Source organism: Toxorhynchites rutilus, chromosome 1 (genome assembly GCF_029784135.1).
Source record: "Toxorhynchites rutilus septentrionalis strain SRP chromosome 1, ASM2978413v1, whole genome shotgun sequence".
NCBI lineage: Eukaryota > Metazoa > Arthropoda > Insecta > Diptera > Culicidae > Toxorhynchites > Toxorhynchites rutilus.
This window is the reverse complement of record NC_073744.1, coordinates 55,641,921-55,663,389: the sequence shown is the minus strand read 5'-3', so window position 1 is coordinate 55,663,389 and position 21,469 is coordinate 55,641,921. Positions and strand designations below refer to the sequence as shown.

The window sequence follows — 21,469 nt, the reverse complement described above, 5'->3', positions numbered from 1 at the left end:
TCATCGACAACTGGCGCTCCAATGTGCTCTACTGGAAGACAACGTACCAAACTATCGGTACATGCCTGCACCTGTCCTGGAAAATGACCGTTTCAAGCTGTACTGGGATCGCACTGTTCTGACCAACCTCTCGATCCACCACAACCGCCCAGATATAATGGTTTACGACAAGAGCGACCGCAAAGTCACCATCATCGATGTCGCTATTCCACTGAACCAGAATCTGGAGGAGACCCACGGTCGCAAAATCTGCAAGTACCGACCATTGGCCGTGGAGCTCAAGGAACTGTGGGGACTAAGGGAGGTCCCAAGAATTGTTCCAGTCGTTCTCTCTGGAACTGGAATTGTCCCGAAGACACTTCTGGAAGCGCTAAAGGTGTTGAATATGGAGAAGGAATTGGCCGGCATCCAAAAGTCGGTCATCCTTAGCACCTGCGCGATTGTCCGACAATTTCTCGGTCAGGACTGAAACAGCACGAGCATGCAGATACGTGCATTCCGCAGAGCCTAGTCCCCCTTTGGCATTGCCCGGGGGCAGGTGAAAATTCTGGCTAGGTTCGCCTAGTTAAGAAGTGAGATAAGTCTGAAATAAAAAAATAAATTCTGCATCTGTAAACGCTTGTGAATTTCTCACTGGTGAGAAATCACTAAAGTTGGATGCAGTTCTACTTCAGGTGAATAAATTCACCGAAAATATGAATATATTCATTATAGAAGTTCACGCTAGTGTAAACGGTTGATGCGATTTCTATAAATCTCATCATATTTCTTCACATGAATATATCACTAGTCTAAACCCACCCTTAGGGAGTAGAACATTTTACGTTATATTTCAGCTCATTTAATGTAATAAATCGGGATGCCAGAAAATGTGCCAAAAATTAACTTTGGGTGTAGGGGCTTATTGACAGGAGCAAAGAGTTGATTTTATGATTTGCACAAGTGAGTAGGCCGCTTATGAAAGTGACAAAAAACTTTTTTTATGCGGTCCCTATCCACCACATAACAAAAAGTTTTGACGTAGGACTACGTCTTTCATTTCTATACCGGGGTGTAAAATCAAAGTTTCGAAAACGAAAGCGTTACGCCGGAGACCGAGATTTTGAGTGTTAATAGCTCCTAAACAACTGAACGAAATGGTATGATAAACACTTCATTCGAAAGATAAAATGTCTACGCGTTCTATACTTGTTACTTTCTGATCCAAAAACTTGTTTCAATAGTCTTAAATTTGCTTTCAAAATAGGCTATTGAAATCACCAATCGGTATATAAGCGAGCGCCGCTCGGAAATTCACTCAGTTCTAATTGAACAGCGATTGGAGCATGTTGTCGCTGTTGTGGTGAAGCTCCTCATTTATCATGAAAGCGCGGATGAACGGTGTCACCAAGAGCCTGTTTGTGCACCTTAGGCCAGAAGGGAATCCATCAGGAGGAGAGTGATGCTACAAACGGTTCCCCGGGAAGATCTCGAAGCAGCCGCTACACACACACATACACGCACGGAATTCTTTCCGTTTGGATCGAGAAAGATCCGGAAAATAATCTGCCAGTTCCTCTGGGAATTTAAAAATACATTCATGTGAAAGAGTTTATTTGAATGTTTTCTATCCATGTAACACTGTGACCAAATACATTAGGTTTTGTGATTTTTTAATCAATTGCAATCAACAGGATAGCTTCTGAAGATTATTCTTCCCCATCAGTAGGATATTTCCGTATCCAATATTGGATGCTTAAAACCTTGTGCCTCCAACGTAACGCTCTCGTTTTCGAAGTTCTCCAAATATTCATTCATTCAGAATGAATTCAGATTCAACTTCATATAAATGATCTCTAAATCAACGATAGTCCTACGTCACCCTTGCGGTTATACCATAGATATAACCCAATTCCTGTTTTTTTTTAAATTGTTTAGCGAATACCCCTACCACCCGCACAAAAACAGGTTTGCCTGTATAAAAAAAGAATCCTACGATCAACTATGAGCGCAAACTTTTCAACGATTTCCTTATAAAAGAAAGACATCTGCCTTATGTCATAAAGGTAATCTTTTTCCACAGAATAACGAATAACCGTTTCTGGTCAGATTTCGACCGCAAATCATTCTTGATCCGTCGAACAACAAAAAAAAAGTTCTTTCAATGGATGCCGTTGTATTAGGCAATGTCAGTATCATTCTGGCCAGCGGCCAGTGAACATATCCAGTGAATAACACTGCACACTAGATTTATCTTCGGACATTACAGTAGCGCCATCACAGCTCTGGGACACAATTTTGTCATCATTAAGACTAAAGTACGCAGCTATTTCATCCACATGTCCGGCTAATGCAGCGGAGGCTTTGAAACGTAAGCAGACATACGCATACTAAATGTAACGGGTTCAAGTTGTCGAATGAAAAAAATCGATAAAAATGCTCGAATTAAAACCACACATCAACGAAGAATAAAGGGTGTGTCACATCAAATTGCATCACGGAAAAAACGCTGTAGAAATTCGCCCAGTAGACCGATCCTTTTCAAAATTTTAGACAGTAAAATAAAAACTATTAAACAACTTTTGGCATTTTCTTTTTATTCATACTTCGAGCCCAAGCCCGTATGTTCGCACCTTCCTCTTTACCCCGTCCATAAGGTTCTGTACAACGTCAGGTTGTAGTTTTTGACGTAGGACTACGTCTAACCGGAAGATATAGGGGGTGAAATGGAAATCCAGGCACTGAACAAGTATGAAAAAATGCAAGATTTGGAACGCTTATAACTCGAGCATTTCTCAATAGATCGCAAAGGTTTTTGCATCAATTGATAGGAAATATATCTACGCATCTATCATAACGAATAACATTTCATTTTTCTTGAGATAAATAATTGAATAATTGTAAAATATCAAGCATTGTCCAAATGCACTATGTTCCCCTTTTTCGATTGGTCCATTTTGTGTTCCTCAAATCGTACCGACCAAAACGGGCAACCAGAGCAGCAGCGAAATAGAATGAAGCACGATTGGAAAGGAAAAAGAAAAAAATGAACGAAACATTGGTCGCAGTCTCACACATGCGTAATTCTCGAGCCAGCCACTCAGCTTAAAAATCCCCGCTCCGCTGCCGTAACGATCATTCTCATTCAAACCGTACACCACATCAGTTCGCATCACAACACATCAACAAACCAACCCAAGCAGCCATGTCTGGACATGGCAAAGGAGGAAAAGTGAAGGGAAAGGCAAAATCCCGCTCGAACCGTGTTTAGTTTCGGCCGCCGAAGTGATCGAGTTAGCTGGCAAAGCTGCTCGAGACGATAAGAAAAACTGCATTCGGATCAGAACACATTCGGTGGACATCAAGACAACAGGCAGTTGCAGCGAGTGGCGAGTGGCAAACGCAATCGCAAAACGGCATCAGGTAGCAGAAGAAAAAAGTTTGTTCTTTATACAAACTGCTTTGGTGGCAAATCCAGAACAAGGCGGAATCGAGGGCGTTCGAAATGTTTTTTTTTTTCAAAACCACGAGTACTAAGATTTCTAAATTGGAACCATTCCATAAAACAAGGCGCTTTTCAGGGCCATTAAACCTTCCAAAAAAGAGTTTAGGAAATACAGTTCAATGCTTTCTAAAACATTATCCAAAATAATAATAAAACACAAATTGATTTTTTCACAATTTGTTTGCCAGGATATGATGAGTATGTGAATTTGGCAGTTGTTCTGAGCTTATTGATTTTCACCGATTCTTAAATTGCTTCCAGATTGAAAGTACAGTAATTTACACTTATCTCGACATTTAGCTAATTGGACGGACCTGTAATGCGGCATTTTTAGTTAGACATTTTTGTAAACATAGAGTTCGGGGTCCAAATTATGACCCCACATTGAAAGTCGACACTGTACCACTGTCATCGCAAATGTTCAATTACAGGTTAAAATTACCTCCAAAATTACCGACACTGAGTGGCGGTAATGCGACGTGCCATTGAAAGTAATTTACTGTGCAATATGTCCCAAGCTGGATGGGAAGAAATTTTCCAACTGTGAAAGCTGTGGCGAGTGGCAAACGCAATCGCTAAACAGAAAGGTTTAGCCGAACAAGATGGGGATATCAAGTGATAACAAAACAATAAACTCTTCAGATTGAAGATAATTTTGTGATCCTGCCCAGCAAACATTAAATCATATAACTTTGCACATGATAAGTCACATATAATTTCGTATCAAATCACAATCGCATAAAATATCAATCAAAATATCGATCATATATATCTATAATCGCATAAAATGCAAAAACGCGATTTTCCATGTCATCGATGGATTGAGTGGTAACGTTGTCGTATCAAATCGCATATCAGTCCAAAAAGCATCGCATATCGTTATATACGGCTTTATATGCGTACAAAATATGGCATATACGTATATCGCCTCCACTTTTGTTTGTATATGCTAGTTATCTGCATCATATATCATACAAATGTGTCTTGGTTGTATGTATATCGCCTCCAATTATAGCTATTCATACGACTTAATGTTTGCTGGGTGAAAAGGACCCTTTTTAGCCTGCATGTGAATCCAACGAGCGAACAAATCGTAATGAATGTATTTTTTTGCTATCGCTGCCTTTTAACGCTCTCGTTGGACTCGCCCCTTTGGCTGAGTCTGCCGATTTGTCTCTATCCTGTGAGTGTGTACCGCTAAAGTACAAAACGCGCGGATCCGCTGAAAAATATATCATTCTCTTTCAAACCGTAAATCAGTGTGGTTGTATGGCATCATTTCACATCACATCGCATCAACGGATTGGTGCCGGAGCACCAGTATACCTAATAGCGGTTATAGAATTTCGGCCGCCGAAGTGCTCGAGTTGGCTTGCAAAGCTGCTCACGACAATAAGAAAACCCGCCTACAGAACAGAGCACATTCGGTTCGGAGGCAACAACTAGTTTCAGCGAGTGGCAAACGCAATCGCAAAACTGCAGCAGGTAGATGAAGGAAAAAGTTTGTTTATACAGACTGCTTTGGTGGCAAAACCAGCCACCGTAAAACACCGCGCTTTTCAGGGCCATTAAACCATTCAAAGAAGAGTTATTAAAAGTTATTCACAATACCAATGCATTCTAAAGTGACATAATATGACATATAATATAAACTGATTTATTTTGTTTATGCTTATTCTTCTTGTGCTTGTGGCTTCAAATTACAACACATTGTATGCAGGATGGCATTAACGAATTTTCTCGGTAGCAAGAACTGCTTTCTTTGGTTGATAAATGATGTTGAAAATTGACTGACGTTACATCTGCATTGTATAGAAAATTAACTAAGGAGCAACACGATGAGCTATGTATTTCCTGCTGCTCTGTTCTTATTTTAAAGGACTTTAATCCGAAGGTCATCCGTCCCTGTATTTACTGTTGGTTTTTCAGAACGCTTCTAGCTTGTTTATTTCTCGACAGATCATAGAGTTCGTCTCCAAAACCTCAGTTCTTTTTCATTTTTATTTACTTTGTTTGCGGAGACTACAAATCTTACAATTCATTCGACAATTCACAGTTTAAGGTACGGTAATGTACTCAATAGTGAAATATATGATAGTGAATGAGCTGATAACCACCTATGAATTCCCTATCACAGCCATCATTTTGATTGTACGATATGTGCATACGCCGAAAGATGCCCGGCGTTGGACATTTAATAAGTACAAAGCCTTCAGAAAAAAAAAACAAGAATCAAGTTTGTAAAAAAAAAGCGCAAAAACACAACACCAAAGGTTCTTTTCAGAACCCCCAACATGTTCATGAAGAGTAAACAGTGAACTAATCCATTTTTCAGGTAGATAGGTAGGTATTCACGTAGGAGAGGAAATTATAAAAATATATTCGAAATATATATTTAGCAAAAGCTGTCCCTTTGTATAGTCCTACGTCACTCCGGTTATGTCCCCGACATTACCCACCCGTCTTTTTTTTTTAACAGAAATCCATTTTCTCTTGAAGTCCGCCTCCGATTTGACAACTTTTGGGTTCTTCCGGAGGGCCTGCTTCATAATCGCCCAATATTTCTCTATTGGGCGAAGCTCCGGCGCGTTGGGCGGGTTCATTTCCTTTGGCACGAAGGTGACCCCGTTGGCTTCGTACCACTCCAACACGTCCTTTGAATAGTGGCACGAAGCGAGATCCGGCCAGAAGATGGTCGGGCCCTCGTGCTTCTATAGGCACTCCTTAAGGTAAACCTGCCCGTTTACCGTGCCGGTCATCACGAAAGGGGCGCTCCGCTTTCCGCAAGAGCAGATCGCTTGCCACACCATGTACTTTTTGGCAAACTTGGATAGTTTCTGCTTGCGAATCTCCTCCGGAACGCTGAATTTGTCCTCTGCGGAGAAGAACAACAGGCCCGGCAGCTGACGAAAGTCCGCTTTGTCGTAGGTTTCGTCGTCCATTACCAGGCAATGCGGCTTCGTCAGCATTTCGGTGTACAGCTTCCGGGCTCGCGTCTTCCCCACCATGTCTTGCCTTTCGTCGCGGTTAGGAGCCTTCTGAACCTTGTATGTACGCAGGCCCTCCCGCTGCTTGGTCCGCTGGACGAATGAACTTGACAAATTCAGCTTATTGGCGACATCCCGGACCGAACTTCTCGGATCACGTCTAAACTGCTTAACTACGCGCTTGTGATCTTTTTCACTGACGGAGCATCCATTTTTTCCGTTCTTCACCTTCCGGTGGACGGTTAGGTTCTCGAAGTATCGTTTTAGTACTCTGCTGACCGTGGATTGGACGATTCCCAGCATCTTACCGATGTCCCGATGCGACAACTCCGGATTCTCGAAATGAGTGCGCAGGATAAATTCACGACGCTCGTTTTCGTTCGACGACATTTTTCCAAATTTACGAAAAATTGACAGTGAAGCATGGCCAACGTGATCTATACACTCTTATCTGATTATAAGCGAAAGCTGAAGATATAATTCCTTAAAATTTAATTTCTACAGCGTTTTTTCCGTGATGCAATTTGATGTGACACACCCTTTACCACCACATCCACAGAAATCATGAATGAATTTGTTGGTTTTTTTGCATCATGCTCGCTCGGAGTGTTTGGTGCTGTGTACTCTCTCAAACTTTAATGACGTCAGGAACAGAAAGAGAAACAAAAAGGGAAACGATGACAACTACGAACAAACACTGAAGAATGGTGGTGTGTATTTTCCATCGTTTGCATCGGTTTTGTTCAACAAAAATATTGAACCGAAAACGTCATTTTTACGCAAGGCGACGCATTAGTAGTAGTGATCGTTTCATACGTAGTTGATTGTGTTTTTCCTGTGTTTGGATGACGGCGGGTTCAGATGAATGGTTTGAACCCGGTAATTATTACTGCTTATTTCGTAGCGTTAAGGCTGCGCTGCGCGCGTATTGGGGTGTATTCAAATGTAATTATCAGATTATATTCTTCACGATGAGTTTTGGTGGGTTCCACCAAAATAGAAAATATAATAAGGATATTCGGAATAACATGGAAATCACAAGAAAAATTACCTTCGATAATTCCTCATCCATGTTACAAATGTGAAATAATATACTTTTTATTCTGAGATTGTCTACCTGTCCTATGAACAGTTTGAACAGGCGGACGAGACGCCTCTGTGTACTATATGGTAATGATATCGCTTGTGAATCACTCAGCGGTGTGTCATGCAGAATATAAATCTCATTGTTTTCTGGCATTCGCTAACCAGATGTACACGTGTTCAGTTAATATATGATAGAAAACTTTGATTGCGTTGTTTTATTTGTTTGAGAATTAGTTCATTCTTTCAAACCAGAAATGAGAAATGATTTGCCCTGCTGAAAGCGTGACATGAAATTCTTGCACTTGAACCGGATAATTCATTATGGATCTACAAAAAATACATGGTGTTATGCCTAGAATATCAAAATTGTAAAAAAAAATTACTATGTGTAGAACGACATTGCAGGAGTATGTGGTTATTTAAATGTTTGAGTTTGAGCCCCCTCCCCCCTCTCTGAGGGGGGCTGCCATACAAATTGAACACAACTTTCTACATTACTCGAGAACTAATGAAGCAAATGAAATGAAATTTGGCATGTGGAGGTTTTAGGGTGCAATAAATGATTCTATGGTGGTTAGATAACCTCTCTTAGAGGGGCTTCCATACAAATGAAATCCAAATTTCTGCATTATTCGAAAATTAATCAAGCAAACAAAACCAAATTTGGCATGTGAAGATTTTAGGATGCAATAAATGTTTTTACGGTGGTTAGATACTCCTTCCTCTCTCTAAGAACAATCAATGAACAGTTCTGCGATTGGACTCATGAACTTGCGCTTAGTAAGAAAACGTGAATGTTTGAAGGTATTGATAACAAAAAACAAATGTTGGGCGGGACCTTGGGTCTGACAAACTGATAGAGAGTCTATTTAATCATTTACTCTCTATCAGATTGGCAGACCCGAACGCAATTCAAAATTGTTAAAATTTGAGTAAAAAATATTACTTTATGTCGTTGAACACGTTGAGCCTGTTGAGCTTCCTTTCTCGAGTTTTGCTCTTATCAACACATTCGGCGATTCATTTTTATTTATATAGATAGAAGACGCTATAGGAGTGCGTTTTATCACATTAAAATCCAATTCCACTTTCGAACAAAGATTAATTTAACGAAATAACGACCACAAACATCAAATGGACTAACAACGCTTGTCAATATGTATTTGTAGAACCTTCACAGTTTTCCTAAAATTTTCAATTATCATGTTTGGTTGAAAAATGTGTATTATTTTTATGGGACCACCCCTCCATTCCAGATAAGGAAGGGGTGTCATACCATCATAGAAACATTTGTCGTACCAAAAATCCCTCACATTCCAAATTTGGCTCCATTTGCTTGATTAGTTCTCGTGTTATGCCGAAGTTTCCCATTTAGCTTGATATGTGCCAGTGACCACTTTGCCCCCACTAGGTGACCACTTTACCTCCAAACAAAAAAAAAGTTCGATTTTCACCTTTTTTTTTTCTAATGATGAAAAGTGTACTATTTTGGATTTTTATAGTTAAAGCCGTTTGCTATCTTGAAGAACAGTTGAAGTTGAACTATAAAATTTTTCGAGAAACGGGAATTGAATCGGTATGTAGACGCTGGAAATGGGCTTTTTCCTTAGGGTGACCACTATGCCCCCACTTCCCCTCTGATACGCAGTCAATCGCAAAATTGAGTGTACAAATGCTACTTGGCGATACTTTCCAGTTATTTGGTATACAATATTTTGAATACATTGATTCTTGGGAACATATTAATTACTCACACATTTAACTAGCTGTACGTGCAATAAAATTCCACGAAAAGTTTTCTGCTTATTGTTTATTCCTAACAATTGAAAACAATCTATTCTAGGGTGTATACCTTAAATTTCTCCGAAAAAATTAGCCTTGTAAGAAAGATCTTTGCGAATTAGCGTACTTTTGACGTAGGACTACGTCTAACCGGAAGATATAGGGGGTGAAATGGAAATCTAGGCACTGAACAAGTAGGAAAAAAAGCAAGATTTGGAACGCTTATAACTCGAGCATTTCTCAATAGATCGCAAAGGTTTTTGCATCTATTGATAGGAAATATATCTACGCATCTATCATAACGAATAACATTTCATTTTTCTTGAGATAAATAATTGAATAATTGTGAAATATCAAGCATTGTCAAAATGCACCATGTGACCATTTTTGATTGGTCCATTTTGTGCTCCTCAAATCGTACCGACCAAAACGGGCAACCAGAGCAGCAGCGAAATAGAATGAAGCACGATTGGAAAGGAAAAAGAAAAAAATGAACGAAACATTGGTCGCAGTCTCACACATGCGTAATTCTCGAGCCAGCCACTCAGCTTAAAAATCCCCGCTCCGCTGCCGTAACGATCATTCTCATTCAAACCGTACACCACATCGGTTCGCATCACAACACATCAACAAACCAACCCAAGCAGCCATGTCTGGACATGGTAAAGGAGGAAAAGTGAAGGGAAAGGCAAAATCCCGCTCGAACCGTGTTGATCTGGAGTTCCCCGCAAGGGTAGCTAGGCCGAGCGCGTTAGTACCAGTGCACCAGTCCACCTAGCCGGCGTTATATAGTTTCGGCCGCCGAAGTGATCGAGTTAGCTGGTAAAGCTGCTCGCGACGATAAGAAAACCCGCATTCGGAACAGAACACATTCGGTTCGGTGGACATCAAGATAACAGGCAGTTGCAGCGAGTGGCGAGTGGCAAACGCAATCGCAAAATGGCATCAGGTAGCAGAAGAAAAAAGTTTGTTCTTTATACAAACAAGGCGGCATCGAGGGCGTTCGAAATGGTTTTTTTCAAAACCACGAGTACTAAGTTTTCTAAATTGGAACCATTCCATAAAACAAGGCGCTTTTCAGGGCCATGAAACCTTCCAAAAAAGAGTTTAGGAAATACAGTTCAATGCTTTCTAAAACATTTTCCAACATAATAATAAAACACAAATTAATTTTTTCATAGTTTGTTTGCCAGGATCTGATGAGTATGAGAATTTGGCAGTTGTTCTGAGCTTATTGATAGTTGGGGACTTTCCTGATTATACAATTTCCACCAATTCCTAAATTGTTTCCAGATTGAAAGTACAGTAATTTACAATTAGTTCGACATTTAGCTAATTGGACAGACATGTAATGCGACTTATTTAGTTGGACATTTTTGTAAACATAGAGATCCAAATTATGACCCCACATTGAAAGTCGACACTGTACCACTGTCATCGCAAACGTTCAATTACAGGTTAAAATCGCCTCCAATGCGACACTGAGTGGCGCTTCGGCACGTCGCATTGAATGTAATTTACTGTACAACATGTGACAAAGCTGGATGGGAAGAAATTTTCCAACTGTGAAAGCTGTGGCGAGTGCTTTGGTGGCAAATCGAGAACAAGGCGGCATCGAGGGCGTTCGAAATGGTTTTTTTTCAAAACCACGAGTACTAAGTTTTCTAAATTGGAACCATTCCATAAAACAAGGCGCTTTTCAGGGCTATTAAACCTTCCAAAAAAGAGTTTAGGAAATACAGTTCAATGCTTTCTAAAACAATATCCAAAATAATAATAAAACACAAATTGAATTTTTCATAATTTGTTTGCCAGGATATGATGAGTATGTGAATTTGGCAGTTGTTCTGAGCTTATTAATTTTCACCAATTCTTAAATTGCTTCTAGATTGAAAGTGCAGTAATTTACACTTATCTCGACATTTAGCTAATTGGACGGACATGTAATGCGACATATTTAGTTGGACATTTTTGTAAACATAGAGTTCGGGGTCCAAATTATGACCCCACATTGAAAGTCGACACTGTACCACTGTCATCGCAAATGTTCAATTACAGATTAAAATTACCTCCAATCCGATACTGAGTGGTTGTAATGCGACGTGCCATTGAATGTAATTTACTGTAAAATATGTCACACGCTGGATGGGAAGAAATTTTCCAACTGTGAAAGCTGTGGCGAGTGGCAAATGCAATCGCTAAACAGAAAGGTTTAGCCGAACACGATGGGGATATCGAGTGATAACAAAATAATAAACTCTTCAGATTGAAGATAATTTTGTGATCCTGAAAAGGACCCTTTTTAGCCTGCATGTGAATCCAACGAGCGAACAAATCGTAATGAATGTATTTTTTTGCCATCGCTCCCTTTTAACGCTCATTCGTTCGTCTCGTTGGACTCGCCCCTCTGGCTGAGTCTGCCGATTTGTCTCTATCCTGTGAGTGTGTACCGCTAGAGTATAAAACACGCGGACCCCAAAAGAATATCTTATTTTCTTTCAAACCGTAAACCCGTGTGGTTGTACGGCATCGGCATCGTGGACGTAACAAAGGAGGACAAGTTAAGGGTAAGGCAAAGTCTCACTCGAACCGTGCAGGTCTCCAGTTCCCTGTTGGTCGCATTCACTGATTGCTCCGCAAGGGTAACTAGGCCGAACGGATTGGTGCCGGAGCACCAGCATACCTAACAGGGATTATAGAGTTTCGGCCGTCGGAGTGCTCGAGTTGGCTTGCAAAGCTGCTCACGACAATCAGAAAACCCGCATCAAGAACAGAGCAGCTTCGGTTCGGCGCTGATCAAGGCAACAATTAGTTTCAGTAAGTGGCAAAGTGTTTCTCCGGTACGTCGCATTAAATGTAATTTACTGAACAACATGTCACAAGCTGGATGGGAAGAAATTTTCCAACTGTGAAAGCTGTGGCGAGTGGCAAACGCAATAGCTAAACAGGAAGGTTTAACCGAACAAGATGGGAATATCGAGTGATAACAAAAACACAACACCAAAGGTTCTTTTCAGAACCATCAACATATTCATAAAGAGTAAACAGTAAACTAATCCATTTTTCAGGTAGATAGGTAGGTATTCACGTAGGAGAAGAAAATAAAACAATATATTTAAAATATATATTTAACAAAAGCTGTCCCCTTCGTATAGTCCTACGTCACTCCGGTTATGTCCCCGACATTACCCACCCGTCTTTTTTGCGTCAGTGATTGGTGTCAACACTTAACCACTGCTGGGGCAGTGTTGGTTTTTGTTTTTTATTGATGTTTGAAAAAGTTATTATCAAAATGGCAAGTTAGAGGAAAGAAATAGAAATTGTTAGACGTACAATGATAATAAGTATGAATTATCGTCGAAAGACATTGCAGGAAATAGCAGCTATACTTGGAAGAACCCACTGTAGAGCAGAGAAAATCATAAACAAGTGGAAATACGAAGAAATCATGGAAAACTTCCCGAGTAGAAGACAAAAAATTATCCTGCCTTCTGATGATGAACGAGTAATTGTGCGAACATTTCGAAAGAACTCTAAAACAAACGTTCCTAAATTTACTACCGAAGTAGCCGGAACCATAGGAACACCTATCACCACAGACACTGACACTGCAGTCCCTATCCCCCGGACCAAAAAACGTTTTCCTGTACCTGTGGTCTCGTTGTTTAATGTTTAGACAATATCCGTCTTGTCCCTTCAGAACGACTGAAGATTTTTGGACAAAGAAATGATTCTGGCTTGCACCATAGTCACACATATTCTATAGTTTGGCTTTCAGAATACATTTAAGGCGTATTACATGGTATGGAAATCTCAACTAAGTACTAATAAGAAGAAAAAAAAACGCAAGAAATACTACGTTGAGAAGGTGAATCTGGTTGGGAAAGTTAGTGACATTGAAGAAGAACATGGCGAGAGTCGTACGCACAGTGTGTGTCAACGATAAATTCTAGATTATTGTTTTTCTTCGAATCACAAATTCTCGCGTCATTGTGCAGTCGACATCGATGATTCCTGCAACGCTTGCGCGTTCAATCTACACATGTGCTTTCCAGCTGTTGTTTTATCAGGATTGATGACAATAGCGTGATTGTCATTTTGTCATCCGAGCAATATTGATTTGAAGAATTACAATAATTTATTATGCTCCATTCAAAAAGGCTCCCAGCTCGCCGGCGATGCACCTGGCTTTAGACAAATTGAGACTACCTGCCCATGTGTTAATGAAAATTCGATGAAGCGGAGGTAGCGTGATTCAACAACCTAAATAAATTACATTCTGTTTGAAAAACGAACTACGGTTGAATTATTTGAATCTTGTTCATACAAACACACAAAAATCCAGATTAAATATAAATAATTGGGGTTAAATTTTGGGCTTATATCTATGGTTTGAAGCCAAATTTCAGATGTTCAGATTTTTTTTCTGCATAGGGCCCCCTAATCGGTATTCAATTTATAGAGCAATTCCTTGCCAAATTGGCCGACCGCTTACACGACCCTCTCCGTTTTTTTGAAACTTGGTACTTATGATGGAAGCTACATCAAATCACAATTTTCATTGTTATAAGACCAATTTGAATTACGACTGATTTTTGAAAAGGATGTATTCAAAACCATTGATCTTTCTTTCAAAAAATTGTGACTCAAAATCCAGATACTTGATTGAAATATGATGTTTGGCAAAATTGTTGGAAAATCAATGGTCTATTTAGAAAGAAAAGTATTTTAAATACACTTTTGAAAAATCTTACTCATAAATTGGATTTAATATTAAAAACTTTTATATCTCAAAACTCCACCCCTCCCTCCTCCCCCTCCGATATTTTTTTGTATTATTTTGATGGAAACGCTTCTAATTTTATAAACTTTGACGTGAGACTCACCGAAATGAGAATATGAATTTCTAAAACTTTATGAAATTTACCTTGTGAAATCATGACTATTGAAGAAAAGTAACATTAAAAATAGAATCTACATGCTCCTCGGGTGTATGAATGATATAAGAGCATTCAAAGACGACCGAGAAGAGATAAACCATTTGCCACGTCAATGACGACCATCCACCTCTTCGATTGATAACAACATCGACCAAATAAAAGGAATGGTGTTCGTGAATTAAATATCTCTTACGAGACCGTTGGTCATATTTTGGTTGATGTTTGGGGCATGTGAAAAGTTGCAGCCCGACTAGTGCCAAAAGAACTCCATTTTCTTCGAAATGTATTGTCAATTTCGATGTTTGAGTTGTACCAATTGATCATTGGGTTTTGTCTTAAATGAATGAATCTCGAAAAACCTTTTGATTGGCAGACTGTTCAAGAGAGCATCGTACGCGAAGAGTTACGCTAGAACTATGAAGAATTTTAATTAATTCGATGGAAGATAGGTCGATATTGTCAAGCACTTTGGGAATAATGATATTCTAGTCGGTAATTTGAAGAAAATTTGAGAGTTTGCATTGTGCTTGTCAGGTACAAATTTTGTGAATGAACGAGTTTTTTTTCAGATATAAACAGTGTTTGAACCACCGAAAAATCTGTATAAATGAAAAATGGAGCACCAAATGTGTTGCTAAGCGCAAAACTCGAGGTAGAAATCACCCGACTTGAGCCGTCTTTATCTTGTTGTATTCGTTTCTGCCCATTGATAAATGTTATGAAAAAACAAATCGGATTTTTTTTAGAAAACTTTGAAGGAAAATGGGAAAATTCGGAAAATTCAAGTTCGTTTCTAAGATCTTGAAACGTTCGAGCTAGCAATCCAATCATCTTTATGTTGTATGCTGTATGCGTTGCATGGTTCATGCGATGTATCTTGATCATCTGAATCTATCTCAATGGCAAATCGTCGAGTTCAGTTGTGGTTCTACTCCCGTTGCGTGGCGAATCTCTTTCCAAGCAAAATTTGATAAGAACCATCTGATGTCGCTCTCATTGGCAATGAATCTGCAGCATTCCCGATGGAGGATAGCAGAAATATAACAAAAATATTTTACTAGAGAATCAAATCTCAAATTTGGTTTCGTTCGAAAATATTTTTCGAAGCCATAAATCTTTGATTAGAATGAAATGATATCGTATCGTATCGTATGCGGCCCTACCTTGGATACCACCCGATCTATTTTTTACATATCAAAGTAATACAAAAGCATGTAAACAAAACACATTATAGCGTTTAATTTTCATAAATCAAAAATATAATGCTGTTCACGTAAATAATTGTGTAGCCAGAATGTAAAATGTTACGCTAATGTTGCGTGGCTATACTTGAAACCGAGAAAATGTTTAAAATATCAAATTTACCCATTTCGAGAGTTATCATAAGGTTGCAGGACAGACTGTCAAAATCTTCTTTACGAGAAGCTGTATCCCGCTCTAATTTATTTTCGAGCGGTTATCGGCACCATGTCGACCGAAACAGTGAAAAGTGCTGGAACCGAATTTCACCTTCCCCCCCGCAGGGCAGAGTGGCCTGCGGGGGGCAAGGCGAAATTCGGCAAAGCTTCAGTTCTAGCTATAATTGTACGCGATTACTTGTTCGAGCGAAACGGCAGCACTGCAACGATTGCTTTTTCTCTTTCTCTCTAAACTGTCATTCGAAACAAAACAGAGAATGAATTGATAAGCATATTTCGCAGGTAAGAACAGTTTTAATTTATGTGTCAAGCCAGATTTTCTCATGTTGGTCTAGAACAGATCTACATTCTGAAGGTAATGGCAACTAACAACAAGCGTTTTGTTTCATTTTTACAGGTTTTCTTGATGGCGGAGTGCATCGCCCACATAATGCAGTGAGCATTTGTCGTGCAGAAAGCAATGAACAACAGCAGCACCACACACATCTTTTCCGATAAGAATGAGCCACGGCTAACCTGGCCATGAAGGGTTTCCACAAGTCGAACATTTCGGTTTTGGAGAAAAAAAATCTATGAAGACGCAGTAGCGGTAGACGAGAATATTTGCTGAGAGGGGTTATATTGATTTTTTGATGCTCGAGAATACTATTTGCAGACTGAGTGCAGCCGTAAAATTAGGCGTTAACATGGTGATACAACGAGAAAATACCGGAACAATAACAGGTACATAAAAATCCGGAAAATATGCAGCCACTAAATTGTATTCTATTATTGATACAGATTTGAAACGTTTCAGTGCCGTATTACGTGAGTGTTTCGATGATGTTGTGAAGTGTCTTGAGGAGCAAAGTCGATGCCACTCCAATGTATCCAACGGTATGCAGATAACGTGTGAGGTTAAAAGAAAGTAAATTCTAGCATCTTTTAATGGCATTAGTGAACAGAACAGCCTTTGACTGGCGACTGGTTGCCGGATTTTGGTTTTTCATTTTATCCGTTCATTCATTCAAAACATAGTTCTTGGATATGAAAATTCATTGGGAACTCCATTCAGAACCGCGAAGAATTATTACGTTGTCGTATTGTATTAGTAGGTAATATATTCAATGGATCAATATTTTGTTCCATTGAAAAAAATTGAAATACTTTTTTCAATGGCAATTCGTCAGCACATTCACTTAAATACAGGAGAATTTTTTTTTGCTATGCTAAGCAGTTTGTATCATTGGGAAAGTTTTAAAAAGTATTCCGAACCCGGAATAAGCGAACAGAGCAGATTAGGTGATTTTTAGTAACGATTTATAATTAGAATAGCAAAATGATATTTCTTATAATGACCAGCATTCAATTAGAGAGGATATCAAGGATCGATATGCTGTGACAAATGGAATGTGGTAACGTACCGATATTCTGGTGAGAAATCATCGGTAGAAAATTTTATGATGTTAAATTTCAAAACAGTCATAAATATTACACAATTAAATGTAATGTATAATGTAGTTTTATACAATGAAATAAATCATTTCCATCAAGAGCCATAATAAAGGTCGAGCAGTTTCGGTCGACGCGGTGCCAGATTGGCACAGTGTTGGCTCGAAATTGGTTGTCAATTACGACGAATAGGTGGACAAAATCATTGCAAAATGGCACGACATCGGTACCGTTGTCGACACCATTTTCTGGGACCGATTCGACACAACAAAGTAGAGTGGGATATCACATACAGCAGAGGCGTCACGGATGATGCAATTATAGCGCATTAAACATAACAAGGCAGATTGTGTGAAAACACACACATACAAAATAGGTTGTGCTGTCTTTGAATACTTCATTACAAGATATTATCGGAATGAGCTTAGAGTGATTTTTGTTTATGCCAGTTAATGAAATAATGAAAATTTTTAGAACGGTATAAAATTTTCTGAATAGCTTTGAGGTAAAAAAATCTCTCACTACTCCATTCTCTGCTCATTTTTATCGATTTCAAATTTCAAGTAAATTATACATGAACCATACTATTCATTAATTTGTTATTCTCTATAAAACGATCCATCGAGAGATTGCAGCACAATTCTATTATTATTCGATCGAGCTCGATTCGATAACAATAGGGATGTCAATTTGTTTAGCCGATTATTTTTCATTCGCAAATAAAATCTCTTGTCAGTGGTGGCTGCCAGCAGTTTCAATATTTACCACTCGAAAATTAATCTATTTTCCAAGAGCAACCGCTTTTCCAGGAATGAACAAAAAATCCACCGAGACATTGAAAGAACGATGTAAATCCACGAGAGGGGATTCCGCATTGTAATTTCGTTCGTTCGTTTTGGTCCAAATGCTCGGGGAGACTCGGCAGGTTCCAAGCGAGTACAATTCAGTCACATTTCGGTCCTGCAAGCCACCATTCAGCGGGGAAACAAATATACTTCCGATGCACGTTGAACTTTTCCAACTTGGACTCTTCCCATTGATAAAGAATGCAAAGCCATACCCACCCACCTCTTTTCGGCTTGGGGCAGTTCACAGTCCCTTACCCAAACCTGACAAGCGAAGCACTGGTAGTGCCGGGTATAAAGGATAGGTAGGGGTATTTTGTGTCGCTTTCATTCCCGCTCGGGTGCACACAAGGAGTCCTTTCGGGGTGGACGTGTGACGTCTTCTGGTGAGCACTTTCCGGATCGCATGGTGCGACTGTATGTTTCACTAAGGAATCACATGTCGGTTTCACATTTTTTGCGCTCAGTGCAAGTTTTACGTTCGTTGAGTTGTTTATTTTGTGGCATTTTACCGTACAAACAATTGTGTGTGACCGTCCTCTATCGAAGCGGTTATTCATTGATGAACGTGTTCCGTACGAAGCTGCCACGGTGCAAACAGGAAAATTGATCCCCAGGGTCCCTTTTATGCCGAAGTAAACTGTATATTAGCGGATTAAAACAAATAAATGGCTGCAACATTGAGTGTGGGGAATGTGGGTTTAATTCCTGATGGGCAGATTATTCTTCCGGATGAGTACCGGGCATGTGTTTCGGGAGCCAATATATCCGGACGGAAGTGCTTGATGTTATAGCATCAATATTACACAAATAATAGCCTAAAATATACCATTTCAGAAAAAAAAAAATCGATTGGTTGGTTCTTCTAATGGCCCATTAGTGACCTGGTCACGTACGGGCAACTAACCATTGCAACTGTGTCGAAAAGGATATGTTTCGAATCGGTGGGAACTCTTTTCGCTCACCAGCAATTGATTTTTTTTCGCATACATTTCATTAACTTTTTCAAACCTACTAGTTTCAACGGAGAGTCTTATTTCGAGTGAATAATCAGATAGACCAAATGATTTTGTGGTGTAGAAGGGATTTGAGTACAAATATTCGATTGTATTAATAGCAAGTGCCCTAATATGAAAACTTGTGGCAATCAACTTTTCCAATCTGATTGACCTTTTTTTGACGAAACATATTTTAAAATACTGTGGTTTCGTGAAATTGAAACGAATTCTCAAAAATTTCATATGAATCTGAACGTAACAGGGTTTCAAAATATGGTAAAATGTAATGTATGTAACAAATACACGAACTCAACATTTACCCAAATGAACATGAATCCGAATGCGACAATTATCCGCATGTCTCATTTGCCCGAATGAAAAAAAAAAGAAAAATTCCGACAAATAAGTTTATGAGTTTTGGCGAATCTCCTGATAAAAAATAAGATTTCATCAATACAACATAAGAGAGCAACAAAAAAAAAACACAATAAAATGAAAAACTTAAATTTGAAAATGATGCGCGATACTTCGTTGAATCATTTATAGAAATTAGTTTAGGTTAATATGTTTTGAAACATTCGAATGCCTGATTTAACATAGCTGCGCTGAATTAGAGCATTCAAAAAAGTGGACAAACTATGATCATATTTTCGACTGGACAAACCAAAATCATTTACCTTAATGCAAAAATTAAATGTTCAACGAGACGGAGTTTCGGTTTCATGTAATTTAGTTCGGTTCCTTTGTCATGAGCTGCGAAATATTGGCGATTGATTGATATCTTGCGCTGTCAGTAAAATGAATATGAGATTTCGCTACCCAAAATTTGTTTTTTGTTATCAATACTTTCAAATATTCACGTTTTCTTACTAAGCGCAAGTTCATGAGTCCAATCGCAGAACTGTTCATTGATTGATCTTCTAATCGACCCCTCTGAATCCACCTTTTACTAAAAAAATCCTAGTACTTCTACTAAAACTCATCATTAAAATATCAGATTATTTTCAGACACAATTCTCGTTTAAGATTTTTCAACCACTCGCAAATAACATGTTTCTCCATTACATGGAATAAATGTCTTATACAGAAAATATGATAGAATAAAGACAGACTCCTTCTCTTTCGTGCCCCCTAAAATCTTCACATGTCAAATTTGGCTCCATTTGATTAGTGATGTTGATTAGTTTTCGAGGTATGCACAAATTTGTTTTTCATTTGTATGACAGCCCACCCTAAGAGAGGGGGGGGGGAGTGTCGAACCACCATAGAAACATTTATTGCATCCTTAAAGCACCACATGCCGAATTTGGTTTCGTTTGGTTGATTAATTCTCCAGTAATGCAGAAATTAGCATGGTTTGCATCGGTTCGGTTCAGTACACTGGAGAAAAAGTTTAGTAAAGGCAGCTACCAAATCTTTAGTAGTCAAAATATTGGTAAAATATACAATTTTTTGTATATATTACGAACATCTTGTAAAATCAATGTCAGATGCAATGAACATCCCTACTAAAGATTCGTACATTTTACTTCATACCATTAGAATCCTTGTTTTTCATCATACCTAGCATCTGTGATATGCGCACTTTGCAATTTCCTTTTTGGAAACGGGCTTAAGCATATTGCCCTCGTTTTAAGTTTACCTGTAGAAAATCTCTTTTCTGTTTCTGTTTTAGCTTCTAACTTTCAGTCCCTTTTGTAACTGGATTGAACGGATCCATATATAAACTCTTCGTCGATATATTCGTCGTTAGATTCATACGGTCAAAACAAAATATAAATGTTTGACTTTCGTATAGTAAGTTATTCGCTAAATATAATGGTCATACATATACGGCCAATTGGCATCACCAAAACGCGAAATTATGCGTCCCTCAAATTTCGTTCGCAATATGGCCATGTTCGGTCGTGTTTTGTGGCACGTGGCGCCGTCCTGCTGAAACCACATGTCATCCGTATCCATATCTTCAATTTGTGGCAAAAAAAAATCGGTCAACATGCGGTCATAGCGCTCACCATTCACAGTTACCGTCTCGCCGTCCTCATTTTCAAAGAAATACGGCCCGATGACTCCACCAGACCATAATGCCCACCAAACAGTGACTTTTGGCGGATGCAATGGCCTCTCAACAATGTGGATTTTCTGAGCCCCATATACGGAAAATTTGGGTGTTCACATAGAAATGTGCCTCATCGCTGAAGAAAATTTGATGCGAAAATTCAGCATTTAGCTGCTGTTGTTCGTTCACCCAATCGACGTATGGCCGACGCATTCCATAGTCTCCACGCTCTAATTTTTGTACCAGTTGGACTTTATATGGATGTAGGTGCAAGTCCAAATGCAAGATTCGCCACAATGATGTGTTTGACAAGCCCAATCATGCGATTTGAACCCGCTAGACTTTTTTTTTGTGGGGTTATGCGAAAGACCGTGTCTATGCCAACTCTCCGCAAACTCTTGAACATTTGAAAGACAACATTCGTGAAGTTATGACCGAG

At 39.1% G+C, this 21,469-nt stretch overlaps 1 protein-coding gene and 1 long non-coding RNA gene across 5 annotated transcripts in view; one reads left to right on the top strand and one right to left on the bottom strand.

Annotated features, from left to right (window-relative positions):
- LOC129763266 (uncharacterized) overlaps window positions 1-17,168 on the top strand; it is a 37,005-nt gene extending 19,837 nt beyond the window's left edge. The window contains exons 1-3 of one of the 3 annotated variants that reach the window (XR_008740862.1): window positions 15,945-15,979; window positions 16,095-16,420; window positions 16,494-17,168. This is a non-coding gene — a long non-coding RNA (uncharacterized LOC129763266). Of the gene's footprint in view, window positions 1-15,944; window positions 15,980-16,094; window positions 16,421-16,477 lie in introns of those variants that run through there. The other 2 variants (XR_008740861.1, XR_008740863.1) reach the window with 2 other exon arrangements.
- Window positions 1-21,469, bottom strand: part of LOC129763265 (5-hydroxytryptamine receptor 1A-alpha) — a 271,724-nt gene that overhangs the window by 96,482 nt on the left and 153,773 nt on the right. The gene's annotated exons all lie outside the window — the stretch shown is intronic.